The sequence below is a fragment of the Euprymna scolopes genome, chromosome 36 (genome assembly GCF_053919585.1).
Source record: "Euprymna scolopes isolate OS-2025 chromosome 36, ASM5391958v1, whole genome shotgun sequence".
Lineage (NCBI taxonomy): Eukaryota > Metazoa > Mollusca > Cephalopoda > Sepiida > Sepiolidae > Euprymna > Euprymna scolopes.
The window spans coordinates 268,544-295,034 of NC_136517.1; the positions used below are offsets into that span (position 1 = coordinate 268,544).

Consider the following 26,491-nt stretch of genomic DNA (forward strand, 5'->3'; position numbering starts at 1 on the left):
TATATATGGGATTAGAACAACAGTCTAAAGAGCAGAGTATATTTTAATGTATTAGTAAATTCATTAATACAATTAAAATAAAAGAAAACAGTGCTCGTTGTAATGTAGATATATAATAAGATCGATAGGCATATATGTCCTAGAGCTATTTTAATATTGAGCAAGATGAATGATAATTTATAATTAAAATTAAAAATCTGTTTCATAAGGAAAAACAAACAAAATCAATAAATTGTACGATCGTTACAGAAACAATGTTTTTGTTGTGATAGACAATAAGTCTTGGACAATAATTTTATGATATAGTTTTTTTGAAACAAAGTATCATCAGCAAAAATATTGGGTGTTTTTTTTTTAAAGACACCAAAAATAAACCTAGCATTTTTTAAGTAAGTATCTGGAAAATATTTAAAATATAAAAGGAAAATAGTTGGTTTTTTGATGTTGATAAACAAAGTAAGATAAAATTAAAATAAAAATAAAATAAGATAAAAGTTGAAAGTTAAGGTTAAGAGTCTAAATTTTAAATATTTTTAACAAAAAATAAATAAATAAATACCTCTGAATGAATGCATCGATGATGATACGTACAACTTTTAAGAGACAAACCATTAAAAAGGTTTTGTTTTTTTTACATGGGGATCACCACTTATCAAGGCCCCGAAGCCACTCGGGGATAAGGGTTATTTTGTGTACAATAATCAATGGGATAATATCCTAGTAGTAGTTGGTATTGGAGATTTGATAAAGTGTCTTAAGGGGGCAATTAATCAGGAATTTGTTTATGTTGGACTTGAAGACGTCCAAGTTGTAGTCAGGTAGGAAACAGGCAAGCAGCAGAGAGTTCCACAGGCGTGCACTTCTCAGAAAAAAAGCTATGTTCATGGAATCTACGTTTTGATTTGGGCACAGATAAAGAGTGGGGGAAATTACTGACAGTGGTTTTAACTAGACGGGTGTTTATCATGAAGGATTGCCGAGGGGGGCCAGAGATTGGAGCTCGGATGAGCACTTGCCATGGAAATACCGATAAAACAAAGACAGGCTCACAACTTCTCTTCTGTGGGAGAGAGGTTTTAGGGAAGAGAAGAGAGCATCCCCCACAAAGTCTATTTTGTACTTTGTCAAGGCAGGATAGGCTGTTTTTTTGAAGCTCTAGCCCAGATGTGGCAGCAGTACTTCATCTTTGGACGTAATTGGCTTTTATACAGATAGAGAATTACATCAGTAGTGAGATATCTTCTGGAGCGGTAGAAGAATCCCACCATTTTCCTAGCGGCCCGGGCAACAGACTTTATATACGTGTTCCATTTCAGATCAGGAGTAAAGGTCAAACCCAGTAGCTTGTCAAAACATGAAGCCTCCCCAAGACAAGAGCCATTCATTTCAATTGCTGCTAGATGAGGAACAGAGCATTGATGATGTAAAGTTAGGAGCTTGGTTTTAGATGCATTAAAAGTAACCAGCCATCTCTTCCCTCACTGAACCACGCGCTCAAGATCAGAAGAGAGGGAATCAGAGAGAGCTTTTTCATTTACGGCCTTTGATGTGTTGCTGTAGATGGTTGTGTCATCAGCATAGATGTCAACGAAAGATTTTAGTATGTGTTTTGGAAGATCATTAATGTAGATCAGGAAGAGAATGGATCCCTGGGGAACTCCAGCATTAATACTGTGGGCCTCTGATTGCTGCCCATCAACCACTACTCTTATGAACCTATCAGAGAGAAAGGATTTAATTATTGAGAAAATATTTCCAGTTATACCGTAGCTGGAAGTCTTGTGAAGTAGGCCCTTATGCCAAACCTTATCAAAGGCCTTTGATATGTCAAGAGCAATTGCCCTAGAAAGGAAGCCTTTATTGAGAGATTCACTGATCCTATGAGATATAACTGTTAGCCCATCAGCTGTAGATCTAGCAGAACGGAAACCATATTGCATGTCACTAAGGAGGTTATTTCTGCTGAGGTGGTTGACTACTTCTTTATTTAATATGGATTCCATTAACTTACTCATGACACATAAGAGACTTATTGGTCTGTACTGATAGGGAGATGACTTATCACCCGAGTTCTTAAATACAGGGCATACTGACGAGGTTTTCTAGGGTGTTGGAAAGCACTTCTTAAGGCAACGCTTAAACAGTTTTGTAAGTATGGGGGCAAGTTCTGATCGAAGCTTTTTCAACACTATAATTTATTTTTTTTTATTTTAATTATTATCCAAGACTCACTGTCTATCGCAATAAAAACATTGTTTCCGAAACGATCGTACAATTTATTGATTTTGTTTGTTCTTCCTTATGAAACAGATTTTTAATTTTTAATATAAATTATCAATCATCTTATATATATATATATATATATATATATATAACTACTTCATTTACTCACACAAATTTAATATACGAAAGTATAGATTTATGCGTAAACTTTAAGTATTTACTTCAAAAGTGCTCAATACGTAGGTAGAGCTACTTAGTAATTTATAAAATATATATGGCGATTAAGCTACACTGAATATTCTGCGTTTCATCCACTGTAGGATTCGTCAGGCTTATGCGCGAATTTTGTGGTTGCTTCTTGTTTTTATATATGGTGAGGATTTCTAGTTAGCCAATCAGCTTTCTAGTATCCACCGCACCCCCACCAAAAAAAAAAAAAAAAAAAAAAAAAAAAAAAAGGAGGGAAAGATCCACCTTAAACCACTAACCTAGTTCTAAAACAGATCCTTTGTTCGATAAAATGCATGCCCATTGGCTGATAGGAGGGGGCGCGGTGGATACTAGAAAGCTGATTGGCTAACTAGAAATCCTCAACATATATAAAAACAAGAAGCAACCACAAAATTCGCGCATAAGCCTGACGAATCCTACAGTGGATGAAACGCAGAATATTCAGTGTAGCTTAATCGCCATATATATATATATATATATATATATATATATATATATATACACACACACACACATATATGATGAGGAGTAGACTCCGAAACATGCATGCATATAGATGACTTACTTTTATGCATGTAGTAATTATTAATAATTAATATTTAATAAAAAATAAAAAAAACGTCCTAAGATTTGGGCGAAGAAAAATGTAAACAAGGGGCAAATAACTCCTTTCTTATAATAAGAGAAATCGCTCAGGGAGCGAAATTTAAGAAATTAATTGCTAATAAAAAAAAAAAATAAAAATTCAAACAATCTTACATATATGAGAGTGGGGAGATTTATTGATTATATATATATATATATATATATATATATATATATATATAAATGACAAGCCTATATTCCAAATTTCATGATGTTGACCATCTTACAATTTATTTCTTTAATTCAGTTGATATTCACAATTCTTGATAGTATCTGTTTTGTAGCATAAAATCAACCAAATTAAAAGAATAAATTGTAAGATGGTCAACATCATGAAATTTGGAATATAGACTTTTGTCATTTATTCAATGTATGCTCTGTAATTACATTGAGCTTCTTAAATAAGGGTATATATATAAAAAAAAAAAACAAGGAAATATAAGTGAATAAAGAATATTTCCAGAGAGATATAGATATATATATACTAGAGGTCAGGGGGAGGGGGATTGCTTAGCTTTTCCCGGGCATAAAATATTCTTAAATATGATATTTTAATTTGTTCAGATTTCGTATATATCATTATTATAGAGTCGTGATTTCAAAAGTAAAAACAAAGTATTTGGGTGCCATCAGCTAGAATCAAAACCAAAACTGTAGCATTCAAAGCTGGTGACGTTACCACTGTAACGACGCGACATGCATATGAACTGATTAAAAATTAAAAATAAACTAAGATGAATGTGATAACGATTTTTTCAATTTTGACCCCTTAAAAACTATTTTAACCGGCGAAAGACCCATTAAAATAACGGGCCATAAAAAAATCATCATTTGAGGCCCTTAGCACTGCTCTGCAACTTTTAGTTTTGGAGGAGATAGAGTTTGAAAATTTCGAGACAGACATATAGCCTTTTATATATTAGATTAATGTTTGAATGATGAATTGGAATCAGAAATAATAAAAAAAAATTAAAAAAATAAAAAAATTATGGAGGTATCAGGATCTGAAAAATATGAGCCTTATTTCAGATTCTAAAAAAAATGTTTATTTTACTTTTCCATTGCCAATATTAATGATATACCAATAAAACTAAATTTATAAATCATAAATTTAGACAAAAATGGCACAAGTTAAAGTATAAATGAAAATTTCACAAGTTCTTAGATAAAATATATAAATGGAAAACATTGTCAAATCAAAACGAAAAAATATATTTACATTGAATGAGGACTTTTTGGTATTCCTCTCGCTCCATCCCCCAAAATAAAATTCTACTTTTCAGGTGATTAGGCTATTTTAAAATAAGAATCAATAATAATATTGGAATAGTCCCATCACCAATATACATAAATTGTTACCTTCATGTTTGTTTTAAAGACTCAACTTTATGATATCCTTATAAATTTGGTAGATCTAAAGCGGGATCATAAATATCAGTGGTTTTTATACTCTTGGACACTCACACTCCCACCTCCAAGTAAAACACTAGAACCATGGGCTCCTCATCAAAATTTAAGTTTGCATAGAGAAACAAACAGCTGTTTTTATTACAAGTAAGTGTGTGTGGTGGTGGGGTAATTATTATATTAGATAAGAGAAATGTGTAGAGGGGTGGGTAGAGGTGCTAAAAGGTATCAGGTGCAGCCAAAGCACAGAGGACTTATTTAAAACTAGCCTGGGTGCCCGGCGTTGCCCAGGTGTTTGGAGGTATGTGTCTTAAGCAACAAAAAAAAAAAGGGGGGGTGTAGTAGGTAGACAGGCTCGAACCCATACCGCGAAGGAGAAAAAGAATGTGTAAAAAAAAATTAAAAAAAAAAAAAAAGTGACGTCTTTGATGTTGCATCCATCACCAAACCGGAAGTGACAAAGGTTTAAATTAAGGCTAGTTAATCGAAAAGAGAGGATGACTTTCAAAAATATCGGTGAAAAAAAGTGACCCCTCCTCGTAGAAAAGTGCCCAATTCAAGGAATTAATGTTTCTAGCCAATTTTTCGATATTTGTCGTTCAAAGAGTCGAGCTTCAAAACGATACCGATCTCATGAAAATCCGTCACCTCTGTTAAAAGTGTTAGGCAGACATACAAGCATACATACAAATCTCACCTGTCTGTTTAAATGTATTATAAAAAAAAAAAAAAAATGAAGAACAAACAGAAGACACTGAAGCATCGAGAAGATTATTGTATTAAATTACTGTTAGAAAAGAAGTTTTGATTTAGACCTCGACTTAATACAGAAAATACAAACTACAGAAAGAGGTCATATTCCAAAAATGATATAATAAATAGTTTGTTTTTTTAAAGGAGAAAATCAAATTTTTGATGAGGGAACTGGGTTCTGCGATGTTGTTTAGGGCGTGTTAAAATTAAATGATGACAATTTAATCTAACTACCAAGATTTTGTATTAAAAAATTATTAATCATTAAAAATCGTAAATTTTTATTTTCTTAGTTAAAAGAAAACAAAAAATCTTCACCTAAAAATTTTTAATAAAACTGTTTTGAAACCATGTTAAGATGCAAACAATTTATTAAAAGAAAATAAAAATCATTTTTTTTAACTTGAAATATTTATTATTAATTTCAAATAGTAAAATACCCATCAGAAAATGAAAGGTTTTCCTTTTTCATAAATAAAATATTTGTATCCTCATGTTGTTGTATCAAGGCTGGTATTGACGCATGCGGTACTTTTCAGTTTGAGAGTGTTAGGTGCACGTTATAAGAATTAGCAAAAGCTCTTAGAAGCATCATTATTAAAATTTATAATACTAGAGCAAACACACATCTAAAAAGCTCAAACTGAAGAGTTCCAACAGTACCACGTGCGTCAACACCAACACAGACATTCGAGGACATAGATATTTTACAAAGTATGAAATAAGGACCTTAGCCGACTTCACTAAGAAAAGGGACAGATTTCGGTCAAAACCTTGGCATTGATAGAGAGTGGGGAGATTTATTGATACTGATTCTGGCTAAATTAATGTTTTTTTTATGAAAAATTGACGAGAGGGGAGGCATAGATTGGAGCTCAGTCGAATATCTGCCATGAAAATAACAATAGAGCAGAGACAAGCTCACAACGTCTCTTGTGTGGGAAAGAGGTTGCAGAGAAGAGAAAAGGGCATTATCTACTATATTACGAAGTCATTTTTGAACTCTGTCAAGGCAGGATAGGTGCTCTGAGCAGCTCCTGCCCAGATGTAACACCAGTACTTCATCCAAGACGTACTTGGCTCCTATAGGCAGTGAGATATTGACTGTTGCGATAGAATGATCCAACCTTTTTTCCAGCTACCTTGGCAACAGATTTGATGTACATGCTTCATTTCAGACCAAGAAGCTTGTCTAAACATTGAGCATTCTTAAGGCGAGAGCCGTTCATTTCAATAGAGATCAGATATGATTTAGAGCGTTGATTAAGGAAAGAGAAGTGCACTTATTTTGAAAAAGAAAACCCTTTATAGTGTACCTTACTTGTCATGGAATTAAAATGTTATATTTCAAAATTCACAAGAATTGATCAAGTAGCTTTTCTTTTATTTAAGAAAATCAAATTTTACGATTTTTAGCAATTAAGTATTTTTGGTGCAGTAATTGATGAGCCCTTGCTCTTGGAGAAGGTTATTTGGAGGAAGATTTTATAATTATATAAATTGATCTTTCTAAAAATGTCCTATTTTGTATATTTTATTTGTTTTTTCACGGTTTTCATGTTATGTTAAATTATTTTGTTTTATATCGGAAATAACAAAATCGAAATGTCCACCTTTAAATTCAATCAAATATGGTGACTGGTTTCTCTCACATCAAGCAGGTCCTAAAATTTTATTTTCTTAAAAATTACTTGATCAAATTATATGATTTTTGGAATATGTCATCTTTGTTCCGAGACGGGTACTTACATCATAAAGACTCTCCTGCATTTTCTTTATTTTTAATTTTCAAAAGTAGTGCAATTCTAAATAAGCATCATATTGTATTTTTATTTTTTTAAGTTGAAATCTAAATAATAAACAGGAAATTCAGTCAATCATATTTGAAAATATTAGATTGAAAAGAAAGATCTTGAGAAATTTTTACTTTTGATTTCAAATGATATATTTTTCAAAGTTTTTGTTGTACATTTACTTTATATATCATTTTAAAGACCGTTTTTCGGTTTATCTAATCATTTGAATTACAATCGTTTTAAAACAATTATGTCGTATTTTCAGAAAGTTAAATACAAGATGGAATAAAAAAGTAAATTTGCACAATTTTCTTATTTCACATTCAAGCTAGGTTGAAAAGCTGCTGAAACAGCTCACGAATGAAGCGTTTGACCCAGGAACCACTACCGAATGCACAGCACAATGGTGGTTTAAGAAATTTCATGGCAGCAACAAGAGTCTTTAAGATAATGAGCATAATGGTCAGCCATCAGATGTTGACAACGATCACTTAAGAGCCTTAGTCGAAGCCAATCCACGCACAACTGTTAGAGAACTTGCTTCTGAATTAGACCTAATATAAACAACAATTTCCAACCACTTGAGAGATTGGAAGGACAAAAAAAAACTTGATAAATGGGTGCCTCACGAATTGAACAACAACCAAAATAAACACCGTTATGAAGTGTCATCTTCCCTTATTTTACGCAACAAGACCAACCCATTTATCGACCGAGTTGTGACTAGTGATAAAAAAGTGGGTTCTTTATGACAACTGGTGATGCTCAGCTCTGTGGTTAGACACAGACGAAGCTCCACGACACTTCTCGATGCTAGAGATGCACAAAAAGAAAGACATGCTGACTGTTTGGTGGTCTGCAAACCCGTCTCAGCCATTAGTTTCTTTGAATGCAGGCAAAACCATTACGGCAGTGAAGTGCTGTCAACAAACAAATGGATGGAATGCATCAGAAACTTCAACACTCAGCATTAGTAAAAAAAAAAAAAAAAAAAAAAAAGACCTAATTCTCCTCCATAACAATGCCCGACCATACGTTGCTAAACCGACCCAGCAAAAGTTGAACAAATTGGGCTACGAAACTGCCTCATCAGTCATACTCTCCAGATCTCTCACCTACCGACTACCACTTTTTTAAGCATCTCAACAACTTTTTGTGTGAGAAATGTTTCAAAAACCTAAGCGATATCACAAACGCTTTCAGCGGCTTCATCACTACTAGAACGCAAGATTTTTTTGTTTTGCATTGGAAAAAGTGGGTTGATTCTGATGGTGCTTATTTCGATGAATAAATTTTTGTTTGAGCCAAGATATGTTCATCTGAATTAAAAGTTAAAACCACAAGAATTTCCTTGTCAAACCTGATATTTAGAATAACATTCTTACTCATATTTGAAGATAAGAAAAACCATCATGTGCTTCTCAACTGCACCATGAAGTTGCCTCTCTCCAGGCCAGAGAAGGATGTGCTAGGAATAGACCTGTTCAATTTCCCATGTGACACCACAACTAAACAAGATTAAATCTGACGATGTGGACAATTATAGGTCCTATGCCGAAATAAACGACATAGCCACCAAAATGTCACATGACACGTGTTTATGTAAAACTGTGACCTCTGGAAAAAAATGAAACAAAATACGTTTTGTATGGTTTCATTTATTTGTTTACAATCTTCTAACCATTGGTTTCAGTTGTCACGTCTGGTTTTTTTTTTTTTTTTTGCTCAACAAAAAAAAAAAAAAAAAAAAAAAAAAAAAAAAAACTAAGAATAAAGTCAAAATTGAAGCAAGATGTAAAAACTATTAAAACATATTTCGTTTCATCCCACCCCATTCCAAGGCCGCATTTTACATAAACACAAGTTATGCAACATTTTGGTGACCATGTCGTTTGTTTCAACAGAGCCTGTAATTGTCAACATTACCTTCATTCCTCACAGGGACAAAACCGTCTCCGAAAACACAGAAGAGCGAGTAAGAATCTATCCTTGCTCTATCATTACTTTTATGGTAGGTGCTCGACCGAGTTCCAATCATTGGTTAGGTTCGCCATTCCATCCTGTAAAACTCGCAATAAATAATACTAGTCTAGCTACAACAACCGTCAACAATTTCCCCTCACTAATCTGTCCAAAACTAAAGGAAAATTCCATGAGCAGAGTTTTTTTCCTAGAACTGTCCGTTTATAAAACAATACCGTGGGGTTGCTTCACTATAACATGGTAGTTATAAGTTCTTGTTGAGTTGTCTCCTCTTATATAATTAAACCCTAACAAGGTTGCTGGAAAAATGGTGAGATCCTTCTATCGATCCAGTAGATATCTCACTGCTGATGCAATTCTCTATATAAGAACCAGATACATCCAAGGATGGAGTATTGCTGCCACATCTGTGCAGGAGCTGCTAAAAACAGCCTATCCTGCCTTGACAGAGTACAAAATAGGCTTCATGGCCTAGTGGGTGATGCCCTTTTCTCTTCCCTGCAACCTCTCTCCCCACAGGAGAGACGTTGCGAGCCTGTCTTTGTTTTATCGTTACTACCATGGCAGGTGCTCGTCTGAACTTCAATCTCTGGTCCCCCCCCCTCGCCAATCTTTCACGATAAACACCCGCCTCGCCTAGCTGAAACCACTGTCAAAAAATTTTCCCCACTCCTTATCTGTGCCAAAATCAAAACGTAGATTCCATGAACACAGCTTCTTTCTTAGAAGTGTACGCCTGTGGAACTGTTCCGGTTGCCAGTTTCCCACCTGGATGTCTTCAAGTCCAATGTAAACAAATTCCTGATGAACCGGAACCGCCCCCTTAAGTAAGACACTACATCAAATCTCCAACACTAACGTACTGTACACACAATAACCCTTATCCCCGAGTGGCGGCCGTGCCTTGATAAGTGGTGACTACCTTGTATTAAAAAAAAAAAAAAAAAAATCATTGAGTGGCCCCAGGCCTTAAACAGTGAGACCCCACCCCACTCCCAAGTAAAAAATAAAATAAATCACCGTTGCGACCATTTTTATTTTTTTTTTTTTAAAGAATCCGGGAGGGGGGGGGGTATATTCGGTGTTTACATCGTAGTCTTTGACATTTGTTAGTGATGAAGATTTTAGGCTGCCATTTCGAAGAAAATTTTTTGACTAGAATTAAAGTTTATAGTCGAGTCTTATGGTCGTAGGTTCATATATAACCATGAAAAACGACATATTTTGACGCGCTCCCATGGAACGAAAGAGACTTCATCATTTACATATGGAAACAAAAAATCATTTCGGCATGGTTTACAGTCGTTCTCGAATTAAGCAATGCCGGTTCAGAAGTGCAGTTGTAGTTGCGTAACTTTCGCTTCGCGACAGACTCCAAACTTACAAGAGGTATCCATTATCTCCAAAAACTGAAGGAAACGAACAACAAAATAAAAAAATATATAAAAATTAAGAATGTTTGTTTGAAAACTAAAACTGTCATGAATTGTTCTTCCGGCTTTCTAAGACAAAATTGGTCAAATAAATTTATTATATATATATATATATATAGAGTAAGTTATAAAATATATATGGCGATTAAGCTACACAGAATATACCGTGTCCGTGCGCGTTTCATCCACTCTAGGATTCTTCAGGCTTATGCAACTCGCATTAGCCTGAAGAATCAGAGTGGATGAAACGCGGAATATTTTGTGTAGCTTAACCACCATATATATTTTATAGCTTACTAACTAGCTCTACCTACGTATTGGGCACTTTTGAAGTAATTACTTCAAGTTTACGCATAAATTTATACTTTCGTATATTAATTTATGCGAGTAAATGTAGTTATATATATATATAAGCTCCTACTTTCATAACGAAATTGCTAGACATAAAAAAATAGCGTGAATATAAGAAAATAAAATGGAAAAAACTAATTCACCAAAACTTCAAAAAAGAAATATAATTGTTAAATTTTTGATAATTTTTTAATGATGTATTTTTTCTTCGTATATAATTGTATATCATTCTGGTACTAATGCAGAGAGTGATCCGCGCTATTTTTTTTTAAATCGTATTTCCAAGTTTAAAGTTTTATGATTTTTTTTTTTTCACTTGTAAGGTTAAAGTACAGAATAGGTACAAAACACCCTCCGCTCCCCCATGTTCAGAATGGCTTTTTAAATAATAACGTTATTATTTCAGCAGCACCTGCAAGAGTACCTAATTCTTAATATTTGAAAAATATATACGAGCAAATATTAAAGTATCCTTGTTTATTTTGAAATATGCTCGCTTTGAATTAAAAAAATTTTAAACACGAAACTTTCGTATTCGGTTCTTCTTGTTCTCTTTCGGTGGAGGAGAAATCCTTCACGACTGAGACAATTTTTATTTTTGTACCTTTTCTCCACGTTAAAAAACGACCCTGGTGTCTAACTCTGTCCCGTGGGGAGGCATAGTAAATAGGTACAATTAGTCATCATGGCTTTATTCACAACGTTTCGGTCGATGTAACCTCCGATCTTCTTTAGGGACATCTTGTCAACACGGGAATCGCCTGAACAAGCCGAAGATTACATCGGCCGAAATGTTGTAAATATAACCACAAAAATGAAAATAGTAATCAAAAGTATTGGGTACTAGTGCACACTTATTGATCCGTGCTGAAATAATAACGTTATTATTTAAAAAGCCATTCTTAACATGGGAGGGGAGGGTGTTTTGTACCTGTTCTATACTTTAACCCTACAATTGAATAACAAAACAGAAAACTTTAATTAAACTTGGAAATACGATTTTACAAACAGCGCGGATCAGTAAGTGCATTAGCACCAAGTATTGAATTCCGAAATTTAATCTTTCGCATTAAAAAGTTTCCATTTTTTTTTTTTTTAAACGATGAAATTTTGGAAAATTTTAATTAATTTTTGGTATTATTATACAAACACCGTGACAGCGTTAGGGTTAGGGTTAGGATTAGGGTTAGGGTTAGGGTTAGGGTTTAGGGTTAGGGTTAGGGGTTAGGGTTAATTCGCTGTCACGGTGTTTGTATAGTTTTACCTAATTTTTAATGACTATGTATCTAGCTAATAAGCTAAGCAGATACTTATATTTACTTAATTCTTAATTAAGTGGTGGAAATTAAGCTAATATATATATATATATTTATCATATGTAAAGTAAAGTGGTTAGAAAAAATATCGCAAATAAAACGAAATTACATTATTAGAGATGTATGTGAAAACAGAATAAAAAGTTCAAGATTGGATTATTTTTCGATTATCTGTGTGTACATTGAAAACAATGGTGACTTTAAATAATATGCAAACCTACTTTTGTCGGCTGTGATAGTTGAAAATCCTCGCGAGGGAAAACACAGAAAAGCAGCTGAGTTGTTGTTTTTTTTTTTGTTTTTTTGTTTTTTTTGTATGTGTTGTTTTAACACGACATTTAAATAAAAAGTGTTGTTACACCCTTTTCTCCCTCTTTACTGTTTAGACGGGATTCAAAAGTCACGTGTCGCTCAAACCAACCAATCAACGTTTAGCGCGTAGCGATGCTACAACTAATCCCGGTGTAAAGCAGGCAGGCAGGCAGGCCTGTTCACGAAAATAACGTCATACACGTGGTAAGCAGACGATCTGTTAAACAGACTGTCACCAATGAATAAGAGCTTTTTTTTAAGCATTAGAAAACTTTAAAATTCGTTTAAAGATGGAAAAATAAGGAACATGATTTATACTGAAACTGAACTTTATTTGATATTGATTAAAAAAGGAAAAACAAGAATTAATTTAAAAAGAATTTTTTTTTTTACTCACCTTCACCCAAAACAAGGCATGTTGCCACTTGGACGTAAGGGGCTACTAATTTGGACCATGCCTAAGAAAGATTAAGATGTTGTTTTACGTTACATTTGAACTTCTGCATATCAGTACAGTTTGGGAAGCAGGCAGTAGGAAGGGAATTCCAAAATCTAGCTGTTTTAAGTGTTAGGAGAAACATATATACCCCCCTCCTTATATCATAATGGATGTATAGATATGAGCCAGACAGACCTCCCCTTCCCCCCTTCCAAGTCAAGCAGCAGACCTCCCCTTCCTAAGTTGAACAGTGAAAAATCGGACGACACAACCCCTCCCTCCCTCACTGATCAACTATAAGCAGCAGCCAAACACCCACGCAAACATAGGTAACCATGACAACCGACATTAGGCGATCGTGACGTAAGCGCGGAAGGAAAGCGCGCGGAAGGAAAGCGCGCGGAAAAGTTCAGTTTTCGAGTTGACAGCCGTTGGGAAACGACAACAATATTTTCTGCTCCCCAAAAAGCAGAAACATGCACCCGTGTGGACGACACATGGTGACCGACAAATGATCAACTTAACTCAACTTGGCGAACGGCCATAAGACCAAAAAGGGACATTTACTCCAACATGGAATTACCTTGGTCAACATAATTTCACGAGAGCCATTCTACCCGAGAACTTTGTCAGGACAAACCGCATATCGAAGATGACGAAGAAAGAAAAAGAAGTGATAAAGAAAAACTAAGGACATTATCACGTCATCGAAATGCGCGCATCAGGGGAAAAATTCCCACCAAAAAAGCTAAGTATCGTTCGATATCCATTCTCTTATATTTCGCCCCCCCCCCTCAGCCCACTCAGTGACAGTTGAGTTCTTTCTGTGAAATAATTTCTTCCCTCAACAAGCATAAAGGTGAAAGAATTGAAAAAGAAAAGAAAGATAAGGAGAGAAAGAACATTGTTACCTAACTTTAACTTTGATTGTTCTAATGTTTGTTTCAACTGTAACTTTATGCATTATCAAAAGAAAAGAGAAATCATAACCCCATCCCAACCTGATATTGTCTGCGACCCGACTTTCATTTTGATTGTCCTAATATTTTGTTTGGTCTGTGTCTTTATGTTTTACCAAAGTCTGTGATCCGACTTTCATTTTGAATATTTTGTTTTAACTGTGACTCTGTGTTTTATCAAAAAAGAAAAGAAAGAAAAGGAGAGAAAAGGAAGAGAGAATAATATATCTCCACTAATGATCCCCACCCCCCCATCCTGATCTGATGTTGTCTGTGACTGGACTCTCATTATGACTGTTTTATTATTTTTATTTCCTTCATTTGTTTTTTTGTTTGAATAATAAATTTATATATTTTAACGTTATTCATTTGGTGTCCGACCTTTTTCATTCCCTGCCATCTTTATTATTAAACGTGAATGTTATCGGGTAGTCCATGATGATTCCATTGATTTGAAACTTGGGAGATGCCATGCGGTTGTGATATTATTACGGTCGGCAAAATTCCACACCTTTACTTTTTCTTACGACGTGTACTTGGGTATATAATTCTTGCGGAATTCCTAACCCCTAGGCTAGACCCGGGTCACGTCACATAAGGAAGACGCTATTAGAATAAAAAAGCTTTCTAGCATTTAGGGACTTCAACAGTGAAGGGGTGTGATTTTGCTGCTAAGTGGGTTTGTTAGGGATATTTATGTCGAGGGGGTACACGTGCAACTAGTTCATCAGAGCACATTCCATTAAAATACTTGTAAAACAGGCACAGATGCAACATTGCGGCAATGAGACAGGGTTGGAGCCTAGTTGAGAAAGTGGGACCTATTAGATTTGAAACCCTTTTTTGTCCCTATCCAAGAAGATGAGTGGGAAATGCACCAGCCCAGATGTGGCAACAATACTCTATGCATGATTGAATGGTGGCCCTGTAGAAATACAGGATACTCTCAGGTGTGAGAAGTTTTCTAGCACAATAAAGGGAGCTCTCCTTCCTTGTAGCAAACTTCGCAATGTTCTCAATGTATTTGTTCCAGTTCATATTTTCTGTGAATGTTAAGCTGAGGAGTTTGAAGGAAGAATCCTCAGGAAGGGAGTTATTTGTCATGGATATCGGTGGTTGGAGAGGTTTCCTGTAATTGTTAAAAGAGAGCAGCTTAGTCTTACTAGCATTAAATGCTACCATCCATTTACGACCACATTCCACTTTGGTCTGGAGGTCATTTTCTATGGATTCAGCCATTGTCTAAGATTTGTGCACATACGTTCTTCCCTCATGCATGTTATAGAGCATTGTATCATCAGCAAATATATCCATCTCAGACACAATATTATCAAGGAGGTCATTGATGAATATCAGGAATGATAATGGTCCAAGTATCAACCCCTGAGGCACTCTCACATTAATGTTATGCTGTTTGGATGAACATCCATCAATGACAACCTGGATAGTCCTATTGTCTAAGAAGAATCTAATTATATTTAGTATTCGTCCAGTTATATCGTATGATTTAATTGTAATTAGCAGCCCTTCATGCCAGACTTTATCAAAGTCCATGGATATATCAAGGGTTGTTGTTACTGTGTTAAAAATAAATAAACATCACAGTGTTTCTGGATTTGAAAGACTAAAATTCATTTATTTGAAGAAGTGAAAGCAATATTTTTTTTACATATTTATATACAAAGTCAAGCAATGCCGATATATCAACAAAACCAGCAGTATCCTTTAAAAAATATATATATATCAAACAATTACTAGATCAAATATCAAACAATTTGCATAGAGCAACAAAACTTTTACAACGCATCTCCAATTTGACCTACTCTGAACACCTTAACCATCTCAACCTCTCTACTCTTGAATTCTGCAGACAATATGGCAATATATTACAAACCTACAAGATGATAAGGGGTTTTGATAATGTCCGCCATAACAGACCCACACAATTCCAACACCATCAATGCCCCTCAGTAAATGCTTTTAAGTCACGCCTGGCTGCAGAATGGAAGGACCACATAGAACCTATATCAAATATCTCTGATATCAATGGGAGGGTAGGTATTTATTTGCTTCCCCACGTAAGCAAAATATGACACAATGTCATAAATGGGAGGATATGATCACCAAAACTTGGAAGGTTCTACTTATAGATACTACTGATAGAAACTGACGAATCAAATGGAGCCACATTCTGCTAACAACCAATCAGAAACCAGAGTTGCTCTATAAAAATATTGAATCTTTAGCATTCCAGCACATAATTTTTTCGTCCCAATACACAAAAGATCTTTTGCTCTTTGCATGCAAAATTATAAAGTCCAGGACCTTTACAGAACAGCTACCCACTGAAAATTCTTCATCTCCAGGACTTGTACAGAATAGCTACTCATCAGAAACTCTTTTGAAATTAAACATGACTTTCAATTCAAGAACCAATTTTCCTACTGAGCCAGTGACTTTACTCTCACATATTTTTCATGTGAATTATTAGTGCTACTTGACACTCTTCAACAGAAGAGAGTCAAAAGCTCAACATATATTCTTTATACCCTCGGTGGGTAACCAATGACTAAGCTTATGATAAAACAGAAATTGTCATATGTCTACATGTAGTGTGAAAATGTCTTTTTGAAAGTGTTTTGTTTACCTACTTATGTGTGACTTATTACCAACAGTCCTAACATCATCAGATAAACGAGATTTCTTGGACGAGCCTGCTTGTTATAATCTCTATTTATAAAATTATTGGATGTGAATAGCTTCCAAAACTTCCATTCTTTTAATACATGACGATTTATTAAGAATTTAAAACCGGAAATACATTTCTATTAGACAATTCCATATTCTTGCAACATTTTGAAGGATGGTGATGAAGTAATTCTTTCTTATTTTATTTTATTTATTTTTACTTTATTTTTTATTTTTGCAATAAACAATTAAAATGGATGCTGTTCTTACAAAGAAACAGAAATACATTCTGGTAGATTTAATTTTGTAATAATTATTTTGTTTTAATATGTAGCGTGGGTCCTGACTTGGATGAGATATATATAATGATCATGTCTTTTATATGTAGTATATATAGGGACGAGAAAAAAGTAGATAAACACAGGGTGGACTATTAACCAATTGTTATTGTAATTTAAATAGAAAGTGACAGCACTCCTTTTCACTGATGCCATAATTCACACCATCGTTTAATTTTATATTTTTAAAACACACGCCCTCATGATTTTTAAAGATTATTTTATATCACATAGATCTGAGTCCAGATCAGCACTTACATCTCCAGTGCTTCATACTAACGAAATTTTGGGGTCGTCAATAAAATCCACTTTTTAGGGTAACAAATTGTTGTGAGTTTAGAGCGCTAGTGCACATGCGCACCAGATGTTTACAAATAGAACGAAATTGGCACCTTTTCCCAGCTTAGTCGTTCGTTACCGACCATGTTGTTGTACCTGCTGAATTTTATGTTGAATAAAACCTTTCTAATATCTTAAAAGGTCTTTATTTTTCATTACAATTTATTCAACATAAAATTAAAAATTAACAGCAACAATGGATGCTATACTGAGACCTGGTAAATTCGAAGGATCGTCAGATACAACAGCTGACGAATGGAATCATTGGTATCGTACCCTCATCAACTGCATCGACTCTCTCACAGTCGCTCATCCTCAAAATCCTCCAAATAAGTTAAGTATTCTGATTAATTTCATCTCACCGAAGGTCTATTCTCTTATATCTCACTGATCAACATTCGAGAGGGCTATTAGCATCCTTCAAGCAACCTATGTAAAACCGGTAAATTCTGTGTTTGCTCGTCACCTTCTCGCCACTAGGAAACAAAATCAAGGTGAATCTATTGATCAGTTTCTCCTAAAACTAAAGAATCTTTCTAACGATTATAAATTTGAAGATGTTACTGCCTCTCAACATGCGGAGCTAGCGATACGTGACGCATTTATCACAGGTCTCACTTCCTCAACTATTAGGCAGAGATTACTTGAAAGTTTTGAAATTAACCTAGATCATGCCGTAGCAACTGCACGAAGTCTAGAAATGGCCCAACATAATGCAGCAGCTTATGACACATCAATTGTAGCAAAGGCATCTATTCATGCAGATGAATCTGAAAATAACTCTAGTTTGGAACTAACTAATGAATGTGCTGCTGTTTCCAGAAATAATCAGGCGACTCACTTCACCAGATGCCAATTCTGTGGACGAGAAAATCATTCTCGAAATATTTGCCCAGCTCGGAATGCTGACTGCCTTAAATGCGGAAAGAGGGGCCACTTCTCTAAAGTCTGCCGATCTAAAATAAAACAAACAACTTATAATACCAGGACTAGTTCTGCATATATTGCCCTCACTGCGTCATCCCAATGCACTCCATGCACACAATATTCTGTAGTAAATGCAACAATTAATAGTACCTGTTTGAAAGCTATGGTAGACAGTGGAAGCACTCATAACTTTATACGAATGAACATCGTGAGATCACTCGGCCTTAGTATATTACCTTCTAATGATACGGTAAGCATGGCTTCCTCGAATCTCACGAGCAAAACCTTAGGACACTGTGTTGTGTCCATCGCTGTTAATGGACAAATTTACACTAATATGCGTCTATCTATCCTTCCCAACTTGTGTGCTCCAATTATACTAGGACAAGAGTTCATGCAATTGCATAACCGGGTGGAATTCCGTTATAACGGAAAGATACCATCTTTACAGATTTGTAACGTCACTCAGATGAAAATTGAGCCACCGTCTCTTTTTGCTAATTTAGCAAAGAATTGTAAACCCATCGCAACAAAAAGCAGAAACTACTCAGCATCGGACTGCGAATTTATCCGGAATGAGATACAAAAATTATTAAAAGAAGGTATTATAATCAAATCGAATTCCCCATGGAGAGCCCAAGTACTAGTAACTAGAAATGAAAGACATAAGCGTCGCATGGTCGTTGACTATTCTGCAACTATAAATCGGTTTACACTTTTGGATGCTTTTCCGCTTCCCAAAATTTCGGATATCATACACCAACTATCACAGTACAAAATTTTCAATAAGTTGGACCTGAAGTCTGCATATTATCAATGCCCTATACGTAGAGACGAGAGAATTTACACAGCATTTGAAGCTGATGGAGGACTATAGGAGTTTTCTAGGTTACCTTTTGGGCTAACGAACTCAGTAGCTGTGTTTCAACGTATTATGCATAATCTGATTCAAGAACATGAACTCCAAGGTACATTTTCCTACATTGATGACATTGTCATCGGAGGAAAAACTAATAAAGAATTAAACGAAAATATGGAAGCTTTTAGAAAGGTTATCAACCGTCTTAACTTGCAACTAAACCCTGTAAAATGTGAATATGGTATAACCAAACTGAAGTTTCTAGGGCACTTATTGGAAAATGGAACAATCAGTCCTGATCCAGACAGACTTACACCACTAAAAGAATTACCGATTCCGAACTGCAGTAAGTCACTCAGGCGGGCTCTAGGTCTCTTCTCATACTATTCACCATGGATAGAGAATTTCTCAGATCGGATTTCACCTTTATTAAACATTACGTCCTTTCCTATCACTGAGAAACTCAAAAATCAATTTCAAGCCATGAAAGATGAAATTTGCAAGGCTTCGGTTGCAGCCATTGAGGATGAAGTTCCTTTTACGATAGAAACTGATGCATCTGCAACAGCATTAGCAGCCTGCCTTTCCCAGAATGGACGTCCAGTAGCATATTTTTCCAGAACCCTAACGCAGTCAGAGCGTCGACATTCAGCAGTGGAACGTGAATTGGCAGCCATTGTAGAATCTGTGCGTAAATGGCGTGACCTCTTACTCGGTCGACACTTTACCATTATTACTGACCAACAGGCTGCATCATTTATGTTCAACACGCAGACACCAAATCGTATTAAAAACGATAAGCTGCTTCGGTGGAGACTTGAATTTTCAAACTATTCTTATGAGATAGTATATAGACCCGGTTCTCTTAATAACTCTGCAGATACCCTTTCTCGATCATGCTCTGCTTCGCACTCATTATCACTAAAGGACCTGCACGCAGCACTTTGTCATCCTGGAGTAGCGAGACTCTATCACTTTGTGAGGCAGAAGAATCTACCATTCTCCATGGAAGATGCTAAGCGCACCTGCGCTGAATGTCAAATATGTGCTGAACTAAAACCAAGGTTCTTCAAACCTCCATCAGGTCGATTAATCCATTCCCGATCCCCCTTTGAACGTCTTTCAATAGATTTCATGGGACCGAAACCATCTACGATTAATCTCAAATACCTACTCGTGATTGTAGATGAATATTCACGCTATCCTTTTGTCTATCCATGTCAGGACATATCAACAAAAACTGTTATAAATTGTCTCCAGAATTTATTTACCTTTTTTGGCTGCACAGATTCCATCCATAGTGATCGAGGAAGTCAGTTTATTTCATGTGAACTAAAAGAGTTTCTCTGGCAACATGGAGTTGTGATTACCCACTCAACTCCATACCATCCAATCGGCAATGGACAATGCGAGAGAGTAAATGGCACAATCTGGAAAACGATCAAACTTGCACTCAAAACCAGGCAATTGGACGAACATCACTGGCATGAAGTACTCGACATAGCTTTGCACTCTATTCGATCGCTACTTTGTACAGCAACTAACTCAACCCCACACGAGAGAATGTTTAACTTTTCCAGAAGGTCGGGCACCGGATATACCTTACCCAAGTGGCTGCAAGGAGGACCTTAGGAAGTTTGTCCGCCAACACAAGTCAGATACCCTAGTGGAACCAGTAGATATAATATCTGCAATTCCCAACTTTGCCAGAATTCGTTTCCCTGACGGCCGTCAGTCAACAGTCTCAACAGAAGACCTAGCCCCCACTCCTGTCACTGACCCCTCCTCTACAAACTTGGAATCTCCTGTCTCCCCTGATCATGGTACATCACCAGATTCTACTACTCCATCAAACATCCACGAACCAGAGTTGATTGATCAACAGGAGACCCTAAAGAATAATACCTCACCAAATGGAGAGTCTTTCTCTTCAGTCGACAAAACAAAGTGTTTAGAAATAGAAGAGCAGCAGCAACAGTCTGACTTGAAGAAGGGCGTTTTCAAATTTCTTCCAGAAGCTACAAAAAGGGGAAGGAAGATCACCTGCAACCCGAAATATAAATAAAATGTGGTGGAGAGTGTTGTGAGTTTAGAGCGCTAGTGCGCATGCGCACCGGATGTTTACAAATAGAACGAAATTGGTACCTTTTCCCAACTTAGTCGTTAGTTACCGACCATGTTGTTGTACCTGCTGAATTTTATGTTGAATAAAACCTTTCTAATATCTTAAAAGGTCTTTATTTTTCATTACACAAATTAAAGCGAAAAAAAGGAAAAAAATAAACAAGGAAAGCAAAGAGAAGTGAGCAAATGAAATACCGACCTGAAATGAGTTTAAAATGATCCGGATTTATTTAAAGAAAATATTACGGTTGTTTATATTTTCCTGAGCTCAGGTTTTAAAAACCTGTAAGGTAACATATGAAATAACAAATAAAAAACAAATACAAAAAACAATTCTTACTTGAAAGAAAGACTGAAATGAAAAGCGCATACAAAAATAGAAAATATTCTTTTTTCAAGTCTTTAAATTCAGTCTTTCAACAAAAAGTTCTTTTCTCTTTTTCCTGGAAAAAAAACATACAGGTTGCAAGGCTCTTTTAAAGTTCTTTTTTTTTTCTCCCTCTTCTTCCCTGTCTCCTTTTTCTCGAAACAAGCAAAACCTTCAAAAAGTTATTTTCAAAGTTTGACTCTCAGAAAGGGGTTGTCTTTTCTTCTGTTACCTCAGACATAATTTTCCCTTTCTTTGAAAGGGTTGGTCTCTTTTTCTTTCTTTCTTTTTCTTCTTTATTCTTTTTAAAGTTTTTTTTTGTGATTGAAAGTTAACAAGAGTTGTAAGGCTAGTTATGCCTGGCCATGTTCGAAGCAAGTTGTGTTTGGCCATGTTGTGAGACCTAGTTGTGTCTGGCCATGTAGTGAGGACTAATTATGTCTGATCGTGTTATGAGGGCTAGTTGTTTCTGGTTGTGCAGTAAGGACTAGTTGTGCCTGACTGTGTTTTGAGTGTTAGTTGTGTCTGGCCATGTAGTGAATACTACTTATGTCTGACTCTGCTGTGAGAACCATGAGTTGTATCTGACAGTGTTATGAGGGTTAGTTGTTTCTGGCAATGTAGTGAGGAGTAATTGTTTCTGACCATGTTATGAGGGCTAATTATGTCTGGCCATGTTATGAGAGTTTGTTGTGTTTGGCTGTTTAGTGAGGACTAGTTGTGTCTGACCATGTTATGAGGGTTAGGTGTGTCTGTGCCGTGAAGTAAGGGTTAGTTAAGTCATGCTGTGTATTGTCAGAATTTTATTTTTTTATCGACGTCACCATCAACAGTGCAAACGGAAGTGGTAAGGGTGTCAGCATTTTGGCCAACCTGTAAAATTCACCTTATCCTCTCTCCTTCCTATCTTGACCTCGACTAGCAGTCATTTGACACTGTCAAACAAGGCACATTGCCACTTTGGTGTAGGGGGCTACTATCAGGGGCAGCAACTACTGGGACACTATGTTGGGATTTGGGCAGCAAGATGTCAGTTCACGTTACACTTGAACTTATGCATGTCAGTACAGTTAGGGAAGCAGGGACCTGGAATGGAATTCCAGAGTCTAGCGGTTCTGGGGAAGAAACTACTGGGGTAGAAAGATCTTTTACATCTAGGGATCTCTATGTGTGGGGGTGGGATTTAGCTGCCTGTCAGGTTTGTTGAGGGTGTCTACGTCGTGTGGGCACAAGTGTCTGCAGTTCGTCAGAGTATTCACCATTAAAATACTTGTAGAACAGGCAGAGGGATGCAACGTTTCGTCGATGGGACAAAGGCTGAAGCTTAGATGCCAGTTCAGGGCCTATCAGATTGGCAACTCTCTTTTGAACCTTGTCTAAGAGTGAGAGACTAGCAGCAGATGCACCAGCCCAAATGTGATAACAATACTCCATACATGGGCGAATGGTGGCCTTATAGAGGTACAGGATACTTTCAGGTGTCAGTAGTTTTCTAGCACGGTAGAGAGAGCCTACCTTTTTCTCAGCGGCCCTGGCAATGCCCTCGATGTAATTGTTCCAACTCATGTTTCCTGTGAACGTTAGGCCAAGCAGTTTGAAAGATGTACTCTCAGACAGGGAGTCACTGGACATTGCTATTGGTGGCAGAGAAGATTTCTTGTAATTATTGAAGGAAACCAGTTTGGTCTTGGCAGCATTGAATGTTACCATCCATTTATGTCCCCATTCCACTACAGATTGGAGGTCATCCTCTAGTGTTTTTGTCATTTCTTTAGATATGTGTTCATTTGTTTTCCTGTCATGCCTGTTATAGAGTGTGGTGTCATAAGCATATATACCCATCTCAGAGGCAGTTTTGTCGGGGAGGTCATTAATAAATATTAGGAACAATAGAGGTCCAAGGATAGACCCCTGAGGCACTCCTGCATTTATATCACACTGTTTAGATGTACGACCATCGAGGACAACCTGGATTTTTCTCTTATCTAAGAAGGATTTAATTATGTTAAGTATTCTACCAATGATACCGTATGATTTAATTTTCCTGAGGAGACCCTCATGCCATACCCTGTTAAAAGCCTTAGATATATCTAGAGCTACTGCTCTGCCCTCTCCCGCTTTGTCCAGTGAATGGTATATACGTTCAGAGATTACAGTGAGGATGTCAGCTGTGGAACGGGCTTGTCTAAATCCATATTGTTTGTCAGTCAGAAGTTTAGCATCTGTAAGGTGCCAGACTAGAGCATGGTTAATTATGGTCTCAAATATTTTGGCGAAAAGTGGGAGGAGGCTAATGGGCTGATAATTTGATGGGTCAGTTCTTTCGCCAGAATTCTTGAATACTGGTACAACAGAAGCAGTTTTCCAACAGCCCGGAAAGCATGATTCATTAAGGCATTTGTTGTAGAGTTTGGAGAGAACTGGAGCTACTTTGGCTGAGCACTTTTTTAATAGCACAGCTGGAATGAGATCAGGTCCACATGCTTTTGAAGTGTCAAGGTTTTTTATGATAGCATGTACCTGAGCAGGGGTGATTTTTAGATCGTCTAGCGTGGTGTCTGTCTGCAATGGAAAGTCAGACAGGGGGTGGTTGGAAGGGTCCAGTGTGGAGTTCGAGGCAAACCGGCTGGCAAGCATATTAGCCTTGTCGGTTGCTGAGCAAACAACCTTGTGATTGTTGGTTAGTGGGGGAATTGTTGATTGCCCATTATTTACTACACTGTTGTAGATTTTCCAGAAGTCACGGGTTCCTAATTTCTGTGCTTCGATGCGTTTTTTAGTGGTTTCAGTAAATTCTCTCTTAGCTGTCGCTATTTCTTTCTTAACATTACTTCTAGCTTCTATATACTTCTGTTTGTTTGAACTGGACTTATGTCGGTTAAATCTGCGGTATGCATGCTGCCTTTGAGCAATGGCAGTTGCACAAGTCGAAGTAAACCATTGGGGAGAGTGGGGCTTGCTATAAAATTTCCGCATGGGAACATGTGCTTCCATTGCTGTTTTGAACCATTCAGTGGTCTCATTTGCGCACTGTTCAGCAGGAAGAGAAAAAATATTTCCCCATGGGGCATCTCTGATAAGATCTCTGATGGCTTCCCAGTCAGCCTTTTTAAAATATCTCATTGTTTTGAGCACTGGCGCTTCAGTTTTGAGTCTAGAATTTAAGGCGATTTCTACCATTATCACTGCATGGTCAGCGTTCCCGAGTGGGCTCTCAGCATTTGTTATACAATCCTCAGGAACTGTAATCAGAAACAGATCTAGAAGTGATGCGTGTTGTTCTTGCTGGTCAGGGAAACGGGTTGGAAACGTAACCATTTGTGATAGGGAGTGAGATATAGCGAAACTATGTGTTGAGCTGCCCGCTGCATCTGTGTGAGTAGAGAATCCCAGCCAGTTTTTGTGGTGAACATTAAAGTCATCAAATACATGGACTTGTGCGCTAGTGTCGAGGGAGAGTGCTGTGTCTATGCTGTCAGAGACTTTGTTTATTATGGTGCAGTCCTGGGTCGAGGGAGAGCAGTAGAGAAAATAATAGTAGCTAATGTTATGTTGCATGTTAAGTCTAAAGCACATAAAGGCTTCATCGTCCGTTTCTAGGTTTGTTTCTCTAGTCAGGGGGAGGGTGTTACGAATGTAGACTCCAAGTCCGTGCATATGTCTGTCAGAGTCCTTACGGCAGAGTGGGAGATAGCCAGGCATGTTAAAGTAGTTAGAGGGAATGGAGGAGTGTAGGTTAGTCTCGCTTAGTGCTAAGATATTCGGGGTATTTGTTAGGAGAAATGCTTCAACATCAGCTAAATTAGTTCTAAGCCCACGGATGTTAGTGAATGCAAGCCTCAAGGGAGGAGGCAAGCTGGATTTGTTTGTCCCTAGGCCTGGTTTAAGCTTATTTTTTTTATTGTACTTTCATCATGTTTTTAAAGAGTTACAGTTAGGTGAGGGGGAGCTGAACAAGAGGTTATGCAGGGTATCAGACATGCAACACAAGTAGACCATTAGCTGACCTTTCTTCAACTAGGACTGTGGCCTCAGGAAAGCCCATCGGAGATGAGTGCAGGTCCCTTTCCATGCGCAACATGGCACTACAAACATCCCGATATTATGCAACTATTGATGGAGCAGCCGCTCTAAGTGCTACCAAAGAGTTAGAGCCCCTGTACTACCAGTCGGAAACAGCAGCCAGGAACTGTCAATCCGGTACCCTCAGCGCATCAGAAGAAGATCACCCCAATCTAATTGCACAGGCATGTGTGGTACTCAAGCACTCCCAAGTGCCCAGTTTTGAGGGGTGGGATGTGTCGGGAGTGGAGGAACGGCATTCATTGCCCTAGACAAGAAACAAGATCTACCACTAAGTGTTTTGTCGATTCACTTGTGATAGTGTCTCTGCGCCTGACTAATAGGCAAAGAAGGAGTAAGGAAGCCGGGCGATAGACAGAGCCTATCTACTCCTTAAGCAATTTAGGTTTGCAGACCGGTAATTTTTTTGAGTCATCAGCTCTAGGAAGGTTGTCATCCAAGACTGGAGAGGCCTCCCTCCCCTTTGGTTTAGTTTCAGAGTTTTCCTTCTTCTAGACGGGTGATCTGGGAAGATCTACTGGGTCCATCAGCCCTGAGAGGGTTTGCTCCGCGCCTGGGTCCTAATCCAGGTATTTTTGTGACCCCGCATGGTTAGTTAATGTTACAGGGTTAGTTTGTAGAGGTTATATATCTAATGAATAGTTACACTCCTCAAAGTGATTTAGGGGCATGCAGTGTAAGCAGTTTTGTGGGGAGGCTTGTTAGAAAAGCGTTAGTGTGGATTGACTTTTACCTTTAGGTTTTTCATTTTTTTTAACATTATGTTAGTTTAGGTTCAGGATAACGTTATAGTTTGGGTAGGTATTAGGAATTGAGCTAAGAATTTTGCCCAGTCACTGCATATTTAGATTTACGAAGGTTAAGGTGTAGGTGCAGTACACTCAGGGTGTAACTGGAGGTACATTTTAAAACATGGCG

The 26,491-nt window shown here is 36.9% G+C and overlaps 1 protein-coding gene across 2 annotated transcripts in view; it reads right to left on the reverse strand.

The window, feature by feature from the left end:
• Positions 1-26,491, reverse strand: part of LOC145260270 (peptidyl-prolyl cis-trans isomerase FKBP2-like) — a 51,395-nt gene that overhangs the window by 12,645 nt on the left and 12,259 nt on the right. The window contains exon 1 of one of the 2 annotated variants that reach the window (XM_080118101.1): positions 12,360-12,542. The exons of the other annotated variant lie outside the window; for it this stretch is intronic. The gene's annotated coding sequence lies outside the window, so the exon portion shown is untranslated. Of the gene's footprint in view, positions 1-12,359; positions 12,543-26,491 lie in introns of those variants that run through there. 2 annotated transcript variants of the gene reach the window in all.